The sequence below is a fragment of the Balaenoptera borealis genome (assembly GCF_965194805.1).
Source record: "Balaenoptera borealis genome assembly, chromosome: 7".
Classification (NCBI taxonomy): Eukaryota; Metazoa; Chordata; class Mammalia; order Artiodactyla; family Balaenopteridae; genus Balaenoptera; species Balaenoptera borealis.
In genome coordinates, this window is record NC_138864.1 from 14,937,742 (window position 1) to 14,953,455 (window position 15,714).

Genomic DNA, 15,714 nt, shown 5'->3' on the forward strand with positions numbered 1-15,714 from the left:
GGTTGTTTTTTTTTTGAACTTGAGCTGCATGAGCTGTTTGTATATTTGGGAGATTAATCCTTTGTCACTTGGTTCGTTTGCAAATATTTTCTCCCATTCTGAGGGTTGTCTTTTTGTCTTATACCTAATAGCTTCTACCTCTTAATCTGCTACCCCTATATTGCCCCTCCCCACTTCCCTGTCCCCACTGGTAACCACTAGTTTGTTCTCTATATCCGTGAGTCTGTCTCTTTTTTTGTTACATGCACTAGTTTGCTGTATTTTTTGGAGTCATTTAATTAACTGCACTTAGTGATTATCTGCAAAGCAGCAGAAGCAGAAACCTAGAATAACTTCAAGTCTATGCTTGGTCAGCTGGGTGCCTGGCAGTACCATCATGATGATAAGCGATGTACCAGGAGGAACAGGATTGCCAGAGAAAATGATCACAAAGATTCTGACTGTGTTGAGTGGAACTATTTGTGGGAAACCTGGGGGTGATTTCCAGAAGGGAGTTTAAAATAAAAATGTATATATATGGACAAAATTTAGGGTTGGAGACAGTGATTTAGGAGACATCTGTGGGAGCATATAAGTGTCTCCAAAGAGAGTGGGTAAATGAGTACAGAAAGAGGTCAAGGATAGAACTTTGAATTATATTAAAACCTAAAAGTGAACCTTATCTGCCTATAAATTTCCTTACTAGTTCCTATGTTGGACTCATTTCCCTAGCTAAATTGTAATCCCTTTGAGGGAAAAATAAAACTAAGCAAAAAATGTGTCTCATAGTACAGAAGAGATTATTTGACACAAGATAGGTGAGAAAAAGCCAGGTTGGAAGACAAAATACAGGCCTGAAAATTATTGAATGCATCCATTGAGTACAGAAGATAGAAAAGCATACAATAAATGGAAATTAAATGGATAATTTGAATCAAAAGCCATAGAAATCAGGGTCTTTCCAGACCTGTAAGTTATTAAATAACTAGTATTTGCAGCATGATCCAGTTTTAACTGGAAAATGTAGAAGTTTGGCTTTCATGAGAAACAGACTTGATTTTAATGAAGTTGTTGAAACTCTTACTTTCACATGAGTAGGGATAACTTAAATCGTATTCAAGTGTTGTGTGGTTCTGTTTCTAAAATATCTTGCAAAACGATTTTAAGGTGACACCAGCACCTAAGAATCACTTGGGAAATGCAGGGTTTCAATTGGCTTGAGTCTTTAGCCCCAGTCTTCTCATCTTGGGTTTCAATTTTCCAACTCATCCCTGTGGAGTGACTGTCTTCTAACCAGGAAACCTCTCCCAGCCTAAGTCCCTCCCATGGGGCCTCCAAACGGGGACATCCTAAAATTCCCCGGATTCCTCTGCAGATTCAACCACCACCTGGGCTTCATTTCTTTTCAAACCAAACCTATAAAAGATTTGTCAGCACTCTTCCTGGGGGTAAGGGTCACTTTTTTCTTAGATAAGAGGTCAAGCGAAGAAAGTAGAATCTATTTGTGCCTCTTGAAACTAAGGACAAAAGGGTCAAAGAAAGTGCTTTTGCTGCTTCGTTTAGCCATTCTATGTTGTTACGAGAAAGTTGTTTTAAGCCTGCCTCAGCTCCATCCAAATCCCTGTTTAGATATCAGTCATATCACCCTGATCCAGCTACTCCCAGCCTGCATTAGATTTACCCTCCGCTGGTGTCTTGTGGTTGGGAAATGAATCACTCAGACTCATGCCATTTTGACAGAGAGCTTAGAGGCAGCTCAGCCGGGCAGAGTTGGACACATATGCAAAGGGCACCCCGGACCCGTCATGCTACACTCGGGTCTGTGTAGCTGAGCTACTTAATTGGGTTCTTGCTCTTCGCAAGCCTCCAAATAGTTCTTCAAGTCCCAGAGTTGGTGGTGGAATTTTTTTTTCTTTCTTTTTTTTTTCATCTGGTTAATAAGATTTTCCAAGTCACCAAAGCCAGAGGGGTTTGGGAAAGAAAAAGCCTCCTTTGTTAAACAAAGCAAGTTCTATGGGACTTTCTGCCTTTGAATTTAGGGAACCTGTCCCAATTAAAGTGTGAAATGGTTGTGAATATGGAGGGATCTCAGTGGAAAAAGCAGCCTCTAACCCTGATGAGCATGGGCTAGAAATATTAGTTTTAGTGCAAATCCCTTCTTTGAAAGATCCGGAGGCTTGGACTTTGTTCAAAAGAATTTAGAGAAATATCACAGAGTCAAAAGCAGCAAGAGACTCTCCAAAGAGTCTAGGAATTTTAAATGTGTTTGTTTTTCCAGTTATCATGCTACTGATTCTTTTTTTTTTTTTTTTAATAGAAACTCAGGAAGTAGCCAGCCCTGGCAGATGAATAGAATTCAATGAAATTTCCTTTAGAGCCCCCAAGTGAAGTGTTGCATCAGGTCATAGTTTAGGCTTCTAAGCCAAGGTAGGCGTCCTGGGGTATTATTTTCATCTAGCATATTTCATGTAAATTTATAGTAAGCTCTATTTCCTGCAAATGTATCCATATTTAACACGATGATATACCGTATTATATATAGATAACAAATACAATAGGAAATGGCTTTCATTCTTCAATGGCATTTTGAGCAATGGGAATAGGGAGGAATAATCCTGAACGATTAGTTGCACAGCTCCAAAGAGACTTCCCATGGGCTCTGAGATTTGAATAGGCGTGTAACTGTTTCCTTGAGAATTTGGAGAGCCTGAGGGAGAAGCTGCAGGAAGGAACATGTTCATCTAAGCGGGCAGCAGTTACCTCATCTCCAGCAGAGGGCTGCCTTGTGGCAATGCAGGCTAAGTGATAGTAGTGATGCTGAAAATTCGGCCTCTGTGCGCTAGCGTTGAATTGAATCTCAGAGGTAGAGTTTTGGGTGAAGTAGAAAAGAATAGCTTTATTGCCTTGCCAGGCAAAGAAGGACACAGCAGGCTCATGCCCTCAAAACTGTGTGTCCCAACCTGGGGGGATTTGGTGAGGAGTTTTATAGCAAAGGTTCAAGGGCAGGGTTGAAGGTAAGGATCCGGATGTGTGCAGGGTCTGCATTCTGTTAATCTGGCCTCCGGTGGTTCCCTGATGAGCTTCTGTGCTTCTCGAGGTTATCAAACTGTGACCTTCTCTCTGGAATAAAGAATGCTTCATCAAGTAGTTAATGTCTTCCATTTGTTGGGGGTTTTAGTTCTGCAGAAGAGCTCAAAGATACTGTTATGTGTATCTCTTTAGGCGGAACCAGGACCCTGTCCCAAGGCTGCACTATTGTTTCTTGACTGCTCCTCCCTTGTGTCTACATCTCCTCCCTTCCCTGATTAGCAACTGTTTGAACCTGCCCTTTGGAAATCAGGGAAGGTCATGAAGGCTGAAGCCTATTCCTTACAAACAAGAAATGGGAGACATAGAAAGGCTTCCATGCCCAGGAGCCCCACAGGGACCTGCTCAGTTTCACTAGTTAATCTGATTTTTCAAAAGAAGCTGGAAAATCCAGATTAATATGTGACATTTCCCAATAGAACATGGTGGCATCTAATTTTAAAAATGGGAACAACTTGCATTTGGCAAACGAGTTTCTGACATCTGGTTGAGAGGACTGTGGGCAGGGCTACATGAAGTTATAATGTGCATGCATATGAAGATCTCAGATGGTACTAAAAGTCATCTCTTATTCAAATTACAGGATCACAAAATCCATACCATTGCCAGCTTCCTATTTCTAGGGCAGTGGTTCTCAAAATGTGGCCGCAGAACAAGCAGCATTATAACCCCACCTGGGAACCAGTTAAAGTGCAAATTCTTGGGCTTCACCCCAGACCTACTAAGTCAGAAAATCTCTAGGAGTGGAGCCCACGAATCTGTGTTTTAACAAGGCTTCCAGTGATTCAGATGCAGCTGAAGTTCAATAACCACTGTTTTAGGATATTTTCTCTTGAGTTTCAGGACTCCAATTTTTTGTTGTTGTTTTTTGTTTTCAGATGTTTTAAGAAGAGTATTTATTTAAGAAGAATATTTATTCCCATTTTATTTGAAATTTTAGTAGGTACAGTACAAACCAGAGCTTGCTTCGGTGAAGTGGAGATGGGGGGCCCCAGTCCTTTTGGCTTCTTTCCTGTCCACTCCCCACCAAGGGGCTCCAACACCACCTTCATTCAACAGTTTCACAGAGCAGCCAGCCAACCATTTGTCAAAATCTGCCTCAGCTTTCTCTCTACAGAAAGGAGGCGAAACACTACAATGAAATAACCTCTCATCTCAGAGGAGACATTTGCTAAGAACAAGACCTTATAGTGTCAGTTTAGCAAAAACGTAGTCAAAGATTTGGAAGATAGTACAAAAGAGGGCTCATTAAAAGTGTAACTTAAAAATTCATCAAGAAATCAGCACTGGCTTTATACAGCAACGCACTGGAAATTCGAATATCCTAAGCAACAAGATGCCACAGAGGAAGATGAACCAAGGAGACTGCAACAAGATGCCACAGAGGAAGATGAACCAAGGAGACTGAAGGACTTACATGACCCTACCCTGACTTCTCCTAGGGCTGTTAGAATCAAGGACATGGAATTGTTGGGAAAGTCATTTTTTTACTATTATTTTTTATTGAAACATAGTGTACAAAAGTTATTATAATATTATTGACTATATTCCCTGTGCTGTACATCATATACCTGTGATTATTTATTTTATAACTGGTAGTTTGCACCTTTTAATCCCCTTCACCTAATTCACCTACCTCCCTACCCCCAAACCCCCACCCTTGGCAACCACTGGTTTGTCCTCTGTATCCATGGGTCTTTCTGTTTTGTATATTTGTTCATTTGTTTTGTTTTTCAGATTCCACATATAAGTAAAAACATACAGTATTTGCCTTTCTCTCTCTCTCTGACTTATTTCACTTAGCATAATACCCTCCAGGTCCATCCATGTTATTGCAAAAGGCAAGATTTCATTCTTTTAATGAGTAGTATTCCATTGTGTGTATGTATGTATATATATATATATATATATATATATATATATATATATATATATATCACATGTTCTTTATCCATTCTTCTGTCAATGGACACTTGGGTTGCTTCCATATCTTGGCTGTCGTAAATAATGCTGCTATGAACACTGGGGCGCAGATATATATTCTAATTAGCATTTTCATTTTCTTTGGATAAATACCGAGAAGTAGACTCTCTGGATCATATGGTAGTACTATTTTTAATTTTTTGAGGAACCTTGATATTGTATTCCATAGTGACTGTACCAATTTACATTCCCACCAGCAGTGAACGAGGGTTCCCTTTTCTCCACATCCTCTCCAACATTTACTTCTTGGCTTTTTGATTATAGCCATCCTGACAGGTATGAGGTGGTACCTCACTGTGGTTTTCATTTGCATTCCCTGGTGATTAGTGATGTTGAGCATCTTTCCATGTGCCTGGTGGTTATCTGTATGTCTTCTTTGGAAAAATGCCTATTCAGGTCCTCTACCCATTTTTTAATTGGATCATTTGGTTTTTTGCCATTGAGTTGTATGTGTTCTTTATATATTTTGATTTTGGATATTAACGCCAATTCGGACATATTATTTGCAAATACCTTCTCTCATTCAGTAGGTTGGCTTTTCTTTCTTTTTCTTTTTTTTTTCTTATTTCTCCTCTTTGTTTTGATGGTTTCCTTAGATGTGCAAAGCTTTTTAGTTTAATATGGCTCCATTAATTTATTTTTGCTTTTATTCCCCTTGCCTGAGGAGATAGGTCCAAAAAAATATTGTTAGGATTGATCTTAAAGAGTGCACTGCATATGTTTTCTTCTAGAGGGTCTTTATGGTTTCAGGTCTTACATTTAAGTTTTTAATCAGTTTTGAGCTTACAGTTTTGTGTATGGTGTGAAAAAGTAGTCCAGTTTGATTCTTTTGAATGTAACTGTACATTTTTGCCAACTTCATTTATATTCTTGCCTCCTCTGTCATAGATTAATTGACCATATGTGCTTGTGTTTATCTCTGGGCTGTCTATTCTGTTCCATTGATCTATGTCTTCTTTTGTGCCAGTACCATACTCTTTTGATTACTATAGCTTTGTAGTATAGTTTGAAGTCAGGGAGCATGATACCTCCAGCTTTGTTCTTCTTTCTCAAGATTGCTTTGACTATTCGGGATCTTTTTTTTCCATGCAAATTTTAGGATTATTTGTCCTATTTCTATGAAAAATGTCATGAGTATTTTGATAGGGATTACACCGAATCTCAAGATTGTTTTGGGTAGTATGGTCATTTTAACAATATTAATTCTCCTAATCTGTCCATTTATTTGTGTGGTCTTCAATTTCTTTCATCAATGTCGTATAGTTTTCAGAATACAGGTCTTTCACCTTCTTGGTTAAATTTATTCCTAGGTATTTTTTCTTTTGAATTCAATTGTAAATGGGATTGTTTTCTTGATTTCTCTTTCTGATAGCTCATTATTAGTGTATAGAATGCAACAGATTTCTGTATTTTAATTCTGTATCCTGCAACTTTACTGAATTCATTTGTTATTTCTAACAGGTTTGTGTGTGTGTTTGTGTGTGTGTGTGGAGTTCTTAGGGTTTCCTATATATAGTATCATGTCACCTGCAAATAGAGACAGTTTTACTTATTCCTCTCCAATTTGTGTCTTTAGATCTGGAGTGAATCTCTTGTAGGCAGCATATAGATAGGTTTTGGTTTTTTTTAATTTATTCAGCCACCCTTTGTCTTTTGACGGGAGTATTTAGTCCATTGATGTTTATTTGTTTTCTGGTTGTTTTGTAGTTCTTCTCTGTTCTTTTCTTCTTCTTTTAGTCTCTTCCCTTATGGTTTGATGATTTTCTTTAGAATTATGCTTGGCCTCCTTTCTCTTTGTTTTTTGTGTATCTATTGTAGGTTTTTGGTTTGTGGTTATCATGACATTCATATCTATCTATCTATCTACCTACCTAACTATCTACCTATTTATCTATTTGTTTTAAACTGATAGTCATTTAAGTTCAAACCCATTCTACATTTTTTACTCCCCCATCACGTTTTATGTTTTTGATGTCATAGTTTACATCTTTTTGAGTATCCCTTAACTTCTTATTGTGGATATAGATAATTTTACAACCTTTGTTATTTAACATTTCTACTAGATTTATAGGCGGTTGATCTACTACCTTTACTGTATATTTGCCTTTACCAATGAGATTTTTCCTGTCATAAGTTTCATATTTCCAGTTGTGGTCTTTTCCACTTAAAGAAGTCCCTTTAACATTTCTTGCAAGGCTGGTTTATTGGTGATAAACTCTTTTAGTTTTTGCTTGTCTGGGAAACTCTTTATCTCTCCTTCAATTATGAATGATAACCTTGCCAGGTAGAGTATCCTTGGTTATAGGTTTTTTCTTGTAGCATTTTAAAAGAATATCTTCTGTTCTGCAAAGTTTCCACTGATAGCCTCATAGGGGTTCCCTTGTATATGACTGTTTTTCTCTTGCTGACTTTAAAATTCTCTCTCTTATTTTTGCCATTTAAATTATGTATGTCTTGGTGTAGATCTCTTTGGGTTCATCCTGTTTGGGACTCTCTGTGGTTCCTGGACCTGTTTCCTTCCCCAGGTCAGGGGAGTTGTTAGCCATTGTTTCATCAAATACATTTTCAGCTCCTTTCTCTCTCTCTTCTCCTCTGGGACCCCAATAATAATGGTAATGTTATTATACTTGATATTATCTCAGAGATCTCTTAAACTATCCTCATTTTTTTAAGGTTCTTTTTTCTTTTTGCTCTTCTGATAGGGTGATTTCCAATATTTTGTCTTCTAAGTCACTTATGCATTCTTCTGTATCACCTAATCTGCTTTTGATTCCCTCTGATGTATTTTTTATTTCAGTTATTGTATTCTTCAAATCTAATTGGTTCTTTTTTATAATCTCTGATTTTTTGTTGAAGTTCTCACTGTGTTCTTCTACTCTTCACCTGAGTTTGATGAGCATTTCTATGACCATTTCTTTAAATGCTTTATCAGGTAAATTATTTATCTCCATTTCATTAGGGCTTTTTTTCCCCCTAGGGTTTTATCCTGTTCTTTTGTTTGGAACATATTCTTCTGTCTTCTCATTTTGTTTGACTTTCTTTGTTTGTCTTTATGAATTATGGGAAAGAGCTTGAATTTGTGTCCATGTGTGGGTGCATCTCTATGCAGACTGTGTATGCCCAGTGGCTTTGGCAGGAGGGCTGGAGCAGAAGTGAGTGCAGGTTGGGGCTTTTCCTGTGGTGAACCAGGCCTATAAACTTAATGAGGGGGCCTAGAGCTGGAGCATGGTGCAGACCAGGGTTTCTCCTGGGGCATGCTGGGGGCCACTGCCTTGGTGGGGACTTTTGGAGCTGGAGCTGGATGCAGGTTTTGGGGTGTGCAGGCCAGCTAGAGTGCCAGGCTCTTTTCAGTCTGCTGTCTCCACACTGGGTCTCAGAGCAAGTAAGTTTGTGCATAAGTCCTTTAAGAGTGTAGTCTGGGTTTCCTATAGCCTTCTGGTTCTCCAGGTGGTGAGCCTCACTGGCTTTCAAAACCAGTTAAGGAGGCTTGTCTTCCCAGTGCCAGTCACCAGGATTGGGATGCCCAATGGGGGGCTCAAACCTCTTGCTTCTTAGGGAGGACCTTCAAGTTTGTGATACCCCCTTCTTTTTTGGGTCACCTGATTGCTCCTCTTCCCCTCTTACCTATCTTGGTATGATGTTTTCTTTATATCCTTCATAGTAGAAAAGCTGTTCTCCTAGTCTTCAGGTCATTCTCAGAGAGAGTTGTTCTATATGTAGTTGTAGTTTTGATGTGTCTGAAGGTGGAAGTGAGCTCAGGGTCTTCTTATTCCACCATCTTGATCCCACCTCTCTCAGGAAAGTCTTCTTGGAACACAGCTTCAGATGATCTGACTCTGTCATACTTTTTGCTCTTGCTTTTCATGTGACCCTTGTTTAGAGAAAGTCTAATGATTGGATTTTGATTTTACAGTTTTTTGGCTTGTTGGGAAAGTACAAATACAAGAGCACTGGAGCTAATTAATTGCTTCAATACATGGTTTTATCATCTTTTCTGCTTACATCTGAAATGTATGCCATCTTTAGAGTATATGAGCTCTTAATAAATGTTTTTGTACTGAATGAGTTAATGATCAACTCTCAATGGAATAATTATCCCATGAGCTTGTTAATGCTGTTACCCTTAAAGATAACAACTAGATGGAGGCAGGTTTGGTGAGAATTACCTCCAGTCTTTCTTTAGCTCATTTATGGACTAAGTCTTACTCTAATTCAGAATTGGCAACTTTCTGAAGTGAAATGCATCTCCACCTTGTAAAGTGGAGATACAGGGAAGAGGGAGGAGGGTGAGAGTTTGCAGTTATTCTCCAGCTGAGATAATGTATCTTTCATCTCAAGTGCCAACTCCAATCTGTCTGCCTGGAGCCATGCATAGAAAATCAGTCTTAGGCAGAGTACATCAGAATCACTGAAGGGCTGATTGAGTAAATCTAGGATGAAGCCTGATATTTTTTTTAATCTCTGCAAATGATTCTGATGTTCAGCCAGAGGTAAGAATTATGGCCATAAGCACATGTCTACAATCTGGAGGAAAGCATGCTCAAATCAATTAGTGATGTCTGCCTAGAGTGTCAGAAGAAAAAACAGAGGTGTATGTCCCCCATATTTTCTGACCTTGTTTTATAACCTTCTCATTTTCCTATAAGATACACCATTTAAGCTTTTATTGTTGCTAACCTATCAGAAAAGATTATAGGGGAGAGAGGGAAATCACACAAAAAAACAGTCTAGGAAAGAAAGCCCACAAAAACCAAGGTTCCATACCTTTGTATTTCTTAAGAACTTATGCTCCTCTCCAAAGTAAAGTCATTGAACCATCAGAAACTATCTCATATATCTAGGGTTTCCTCATTATAAATTAAAGAATCTATCAACATTGGTTAGACCTAATTGTTGGGAATAAAATATCTTAACTTATAGCATCAAAAATCAGGATGGCCCCAAATCAGAACCCTATCTCAGAAAATTTTTATATCGATAAGCTTTCTAGACACCAAGTTATATATACATGTATCTTTAATTTCCTAGAGTCATATTTCTATCACCTAAGAATCAGAAAGATTCTTATTAATCTAAAACAATAAAAGCTGCAAAGATATTGGGGGCATCTAGGTTAACCCGCTGAACTTACTGATAAAGAAACCAAGGCCCAGTTTGGTTGATGACTCTTCTACTGATACACACTTCCAAGTTTTCCCCTCAGTAATTCTCATTTTACCTACTCCTTATACTCATAGAGACCTTGAATCCAGACTCTCTACTTTATCTGTACCCATCAGTTCTCTCTTGTATTCATTGCTTTCACTATCCAGTTTACATTTCACGGTTCCCCACTTCGATCACTTTCTTGCCAATATCATCAACTTCCATTTGCCGCTGAACCATTCCTTGAACCCTCTTTCAAAACCCCAAGCCAAGACCCTTTTAACTGTCCATATTCTCTTGCCTGGGCTGCCATGTCTGGCCAGATAAAATAATACAACAACAAAATATAAATTCATTTACTTCTCACCCCATTACCCGATGCTGCTAAAATTATCTTCACTAAGATCATCAATGACATCCTTGCTACTAAACAGAGCTGCTTTCTAGGCTTCATTTGGATTAAACGCTTAGCCACATTTACCCTTAGGAATCATATTTTTCTTACTGAAACATTTTTTCCCTTGGCTTCTATATTTTTTCCCTACTTCACTGACCAATCCCTGTCAGTCTCACTTAGGGGATTTTCTTTCCCTTTTTGGTTCCTAAATTGGTGCCTTTCAGTGTTCTATCCTGAGGACTCTTATCCTCTCACTTTCTATACTCATCCATGTTCATGGATTAGGTACCAACTCTGTCAGTGGTTCTCAGCTGGGGCAATCTGTCCCCAGGGGACATTTGGCAATGTCTGGAAACATATTACGTTGTAACAGCTTGGGTGATGTGCGGCTCGCATCTAGTGGGTAGAGGTAAGGGGTGTTGCTGAACATCCCACAGTGCACACCACAGGCCCCACAGCAAATAACTGTCTGGTCCCAAATGTCAATAGTGCCAAGGTCGAGAAACCCTAGTCTATGTGATAATGAATCACAAGTCTATTTCCCTAGTGGGGGCTTCTGAGGGTAAGAGCCACAGATATTAACTGTCCACTAGGCCTTTCCACTTGTTATCCCACTGGCACTTCAAACTCAAAAATCCAACACAATGATGTCGTCTCCTCCTGAAGACCTTACCTCCTCCTAGGATCATTTTTTTAGGTAAATGGTACCACCTTTTACCCACTTACTCACAGCAGAACTCTGAATGCCAGCATTGAGTCATCCTTTGCCTTACCACTGGAATCCTCTCTTCAATGAAATTCTGAAATATAACTCTTAGAGATCTCTTGAATCCATCTACTTACTGCCCTCCTTTGTTGGATTTCTACTTCTCTAGTCTTCTTGCCGGTCATGGTCCCGCCCAAACCTGTAACAACAAGCATGCCAGAAACACTCTATATTTTAACTGTACTAAATACAGCACAACAGGAATGTGCCATGCTTCTCCTGGCCACCAAGCCCCCATCTATTCTGTTCTCTTTGTCTGCAACAGTTTGAACTTGCCTTTCCCCCGCAGACACGCCATTACATGTGTAATGCCCTTCACCTGTTGAATTCGTTCAAGTCTCAGTGTGGATGTGATTTCTTCCAGGAAGCTTTCTATAATATATAGAGTCTGGGCACCCCTCTAATCTTCTCCCCTGGCACCCTGTCCTTTCCCTAACACTATTTGAGTGGCTTGTCTACTAGACTGGAATTTCTGTTTTATCTTTATATTACTGATGCCTATCACATTCCCGGCACCTGGCAGGCACTGGATAAATGTCTAGCAGGTAAGTGAGTAAATGAATGTTCATCTAATTAGTACCAAAATGTATATTCTTCGTGAACACTCTTTTTCAAACAAGTTTTAATATGAACCTGGCCACCTTGAAAATGTTTTGGTTAAAAGCAATTTGACAGAGGGAATCAGAAATTGTAACACACTTACTTTATGTGTTTGGTTATCTATGGCTATATAATATGCAAAGGTTTTTGTGAAGAATGGAGCTTACACATGAATTGGATAAATACAGTTGGTATGTGTACTTTCAATCCTTTAGTGACAACTCATTCCTAAATTTGGGTAGAGTATATGAGTGGTATCTGAATGGCTGCAAACCCCTGGATAATAAAAAGAAAAGTTAACTAGACACTTTTATCTGATCTTTTAGCTCAAGTAAGCACACAAATTCTTTACCAGAACCTGAACTTGATCCTTATTTCTTAAATGTTCAACACTGCTTACACTTAGCCTTCCAAATAGGATCATTCTAAAGCCACCCCAGTGAGCTTTCTTTGCAACTGTGCTTAAGGCTGATATCCACACAGCAGTGCTAGGTCTAAGTAACTTGTACAGATAAAAAAAATACAAAGAAAGTAAAAAATGGGAAGTTAATGTGAATCCCTCTCCTGCAACTGTACTCTTTGGATCTTAGATATTGCAACATCCTTGCCACAGAAAAGAAGAGATTACTGATGGGTTTCAGCCTCCTATCGTATTAGGTTACACTATGTAAAACAAATCTACCTCCAAGATGTGGGCAGAGGGGGTGCAGGAAAAGCTACTCCGCAAGATTTGGACACCTCTATGGATTTTACCTTAGTTTTCTTATTTTAGAGGTATGTGAACTTAGATCTTAGTCATTATTTGAATCTCTGTTGAATAGAAATTCTTTCACTGTGATATAACATATATGTGAGAGGACTTTCTCTATGGAACGTAAAAGAAAGCAAAACATTGTTTACTTATATACTTTCATAATCTTTACCCAGTGACTCTGCAGAAAATCAAAGGACCTCTTCTGAGGCTTCATATATTTTCAAATCCCGAGACCATTTGGTGGACCTTCTGCTTTCTGGCCTACTGACAAATTATAACATGCTCTGTGATACCATTAGAAATCAATTTTTAAAAAAAAAAAAAAAGCTGTGGAACTCAGTTGGTAGCTACAATCCTTCCCTTTCCTTCTTTGGAAAATAACCTCAAATATTATAGCCCCATAGCCCTCCAGTGCGATGGAAGAGTAGTCTTTTTTTTTTTTTTTAAAGGATATTTATTTTACTTTTTTTTTTAAAGGAATTCCTTTTTTTTAAATTTTTTATTTATTTATTTATTTATTTTTGGCTGTGTTGGGTCTTCGTTTCTGTGCGAGGGCTTTCTCCAGTTGCGGCGAGCGGGGGCCACTCTTCATTGCGGTGCGCGGGCCTCTCATTATCGCGGCCTCTCTTGTTGCGGAGCACAGGCTCCAGACGCGCAGGCTCAGTAGTTGTGGCTCACGGGCCCAGCTGCTCTGCGGCATGTGGGATCTTCCCAGACCAGGGCTCGAACCCGTGTCCCCTGCATTGGCAGGCAGATTCTCAACCACTGCACCACCAGGGAAGCCCGGAAGAGTAGTCTTCATCAATGGATCCTTCATATGGCATTCTTCTAGGTTGTCTGCAAGCCATTTCAAAATTGAAATAAAATTAATTATTCATTCAAAAAAACTTCACCAATCCATGCTGTAGGTCAGGCTGTCTACAAAGCTTTGGGTCCATACATGAATAAGAGACTTCAAAGTCTAGGAGGGAAAGCAGACATGTAAAATAATTATAATACAGTATAATATAACAAACGCTATATTAAGAGTCAACATTTATTGAAGACTTGTCACTTACCAAATACTATTCTAAATGCATGATATGGATAAACCCATTTACTCTCTATAATGGCCTTATGAGGTAGGTTCTATTGTTACTGCCACCCCACCCCCTCACCTTATTAGTGTGATGGCCTTTTGATGTGTCAACTTTGTTAAGCTATAGTCCCCCAGGTATCCAATCAAACACTACTCTGTGGGTTGCCACAGTGATATTTTGTAGATAAAATTAAAGCCCGTTATCAGTAGACTTTAAGAGATTATTCTAGATAATCTGGGTGGACCTGATTCAATCAGTTGAAAGACCTTGACAGCAAAGCTGAGGCTTCCCTGATGAAGAAGAAATGATAACTTTGGACAACAACTTTATCTGCTGCCCCAGTGTTCTAGCCTGCCCTTCCTGATGGCCTTGCCTTAATGGATTTCACACGCAGCCCTCACAATCACATAAACAAATTCCTTGCAATAAATCTCTTAATATACATCTCCTACTGGCCCTGCTTCTCTGGTTGAACCCTGACTGATACAATAAGTGAGTAAACAAAGCCAGGGAGGTTAAGTAACTTGTCCAAGGTCGTAGGGCTAATGCATGGGGGAGGAAGATTTAACCTCAAGGAGTTTGAGTGCAAAACCCCTGCATCGAACAACCATATTCATGCGTCTGATAGAAATTCTGGTTCAAAAGAGATTCAAAGGAAGCAATCCTTAATTCTGATTGAAAGGATTGGCGATGGAGTAGGAAGGCTTCTCATAGGAAGATTTACAATGGAGGAAATGTTTGGACTGGATTTTGAGGGATAAGATAAACTCCGTGAGCAGCTAATACATAAAGGATACACCAGAAAATGAAGCCACAAAAGCCATGGGTGCGATTCAGCAGGGTGTGAAAATATACTTATGTCCGTAGATAATTAGGGGCATTTCATGTCGCCACTGGGAATGTTTCTCTCCAGTTTCTCATCTGTGAAAAGCTGGATTAGATGATCTCTATAAGACTTGCTGTAAAGAAAAATTAGACAAGATGTGTAAAGTATCTTGCAAGCTGCCTGAAACAGCTGGGTATTCTGTAGCAGTCACTTCTCTCTCTCCACCCCGACTCTACTCTCCCCACCAAAGTCCTCTCCAAGTGCTGTGTGTTCTGAACCTGATGATAAATTTATACTCATGACAGACATTCCATGATATTCAACCCCTTTCTCCATGGAATTGAACAGAATATACCCACCCAGTGCCAAGAACAATGAAGTCATGGTCTCTAACATCAAGCTGCTTGCAGTCTGGTCTGAATGGCATAATTTTAAGTGGGCTATGATAGCTCATATGCAGAGGAAAATGCATTGGGCTAAGAGAGCAAATAGGCAGAGGTTTGAGAAAGCCACTCAGACTGAGGTTGTCAGGGAAGGCTTCCTGGAGGAAGGGACATCTCAACCGGAACCTGAAAACTGAGTAGTAATCAGCTACATGACTGGGGCTCTAGTTAGTAAATAAAATGTGTTTGAAGTCTGGACATGAAAGCAGGTCTAAAAGGCCATTGTCATTGTTTATTTTTGAAGGAGTAAGTAACATTAAGAGTTCCTGGGCTTCCCTGGTGGCGCAGTGGTTGAGAATCTGCCTGCCAATGCAGGGCACACGGGTTCGAGCCCTGGTCTGGGAAGATCCCACATGCCGCGGAGCAACTAGGCCCGTGAGCCACAACTACTGAGCCTGCGCGTCTGGAGCCTGTGCTCCGCAACAGGAGAGGCCGCGATAGTGAGAGGCCCGCGCACCGCGATGAAGAGTGGCCCCCGCTTGCCACGGCTAGAGGAAGCCCTCGCACAGAAGCGAAGACCCAACACAGCCATAAATAAAAATAAAATTAATAAAAAAAAAAAAAAGAGTTCCTAAAGAAGATGTGGTACATATATACAACAGAATATTACTCAGCCATAATAAAAAACGAAATAATGCCATTTGCAGCAACATGG

General features: G+C 39.5%; 1 long non-coding RNA gene across 1 annotated transcript in view; it reads left to right on the forward strand.

Annotated features, from left to right (window-relative positions):
* LOC309632420 overlaps window positions 1-13,018 on the forward strand; it is a 248,761-nt gene extending 235,743 nt beyond the window's left edge. Inside the window, exon 2 of the long non-coding RNA XR_014246908.1 lies at window positions 10,468-13,018. This is a non-coding gene — a long non-coding RNA (uncharacterized lncRNA). The remainder of the gene's footprint in view (window positions 1-10,467) is intronic.
* Window positions 13,019-15,714: the final 2,696 nt, after the last annotated feature.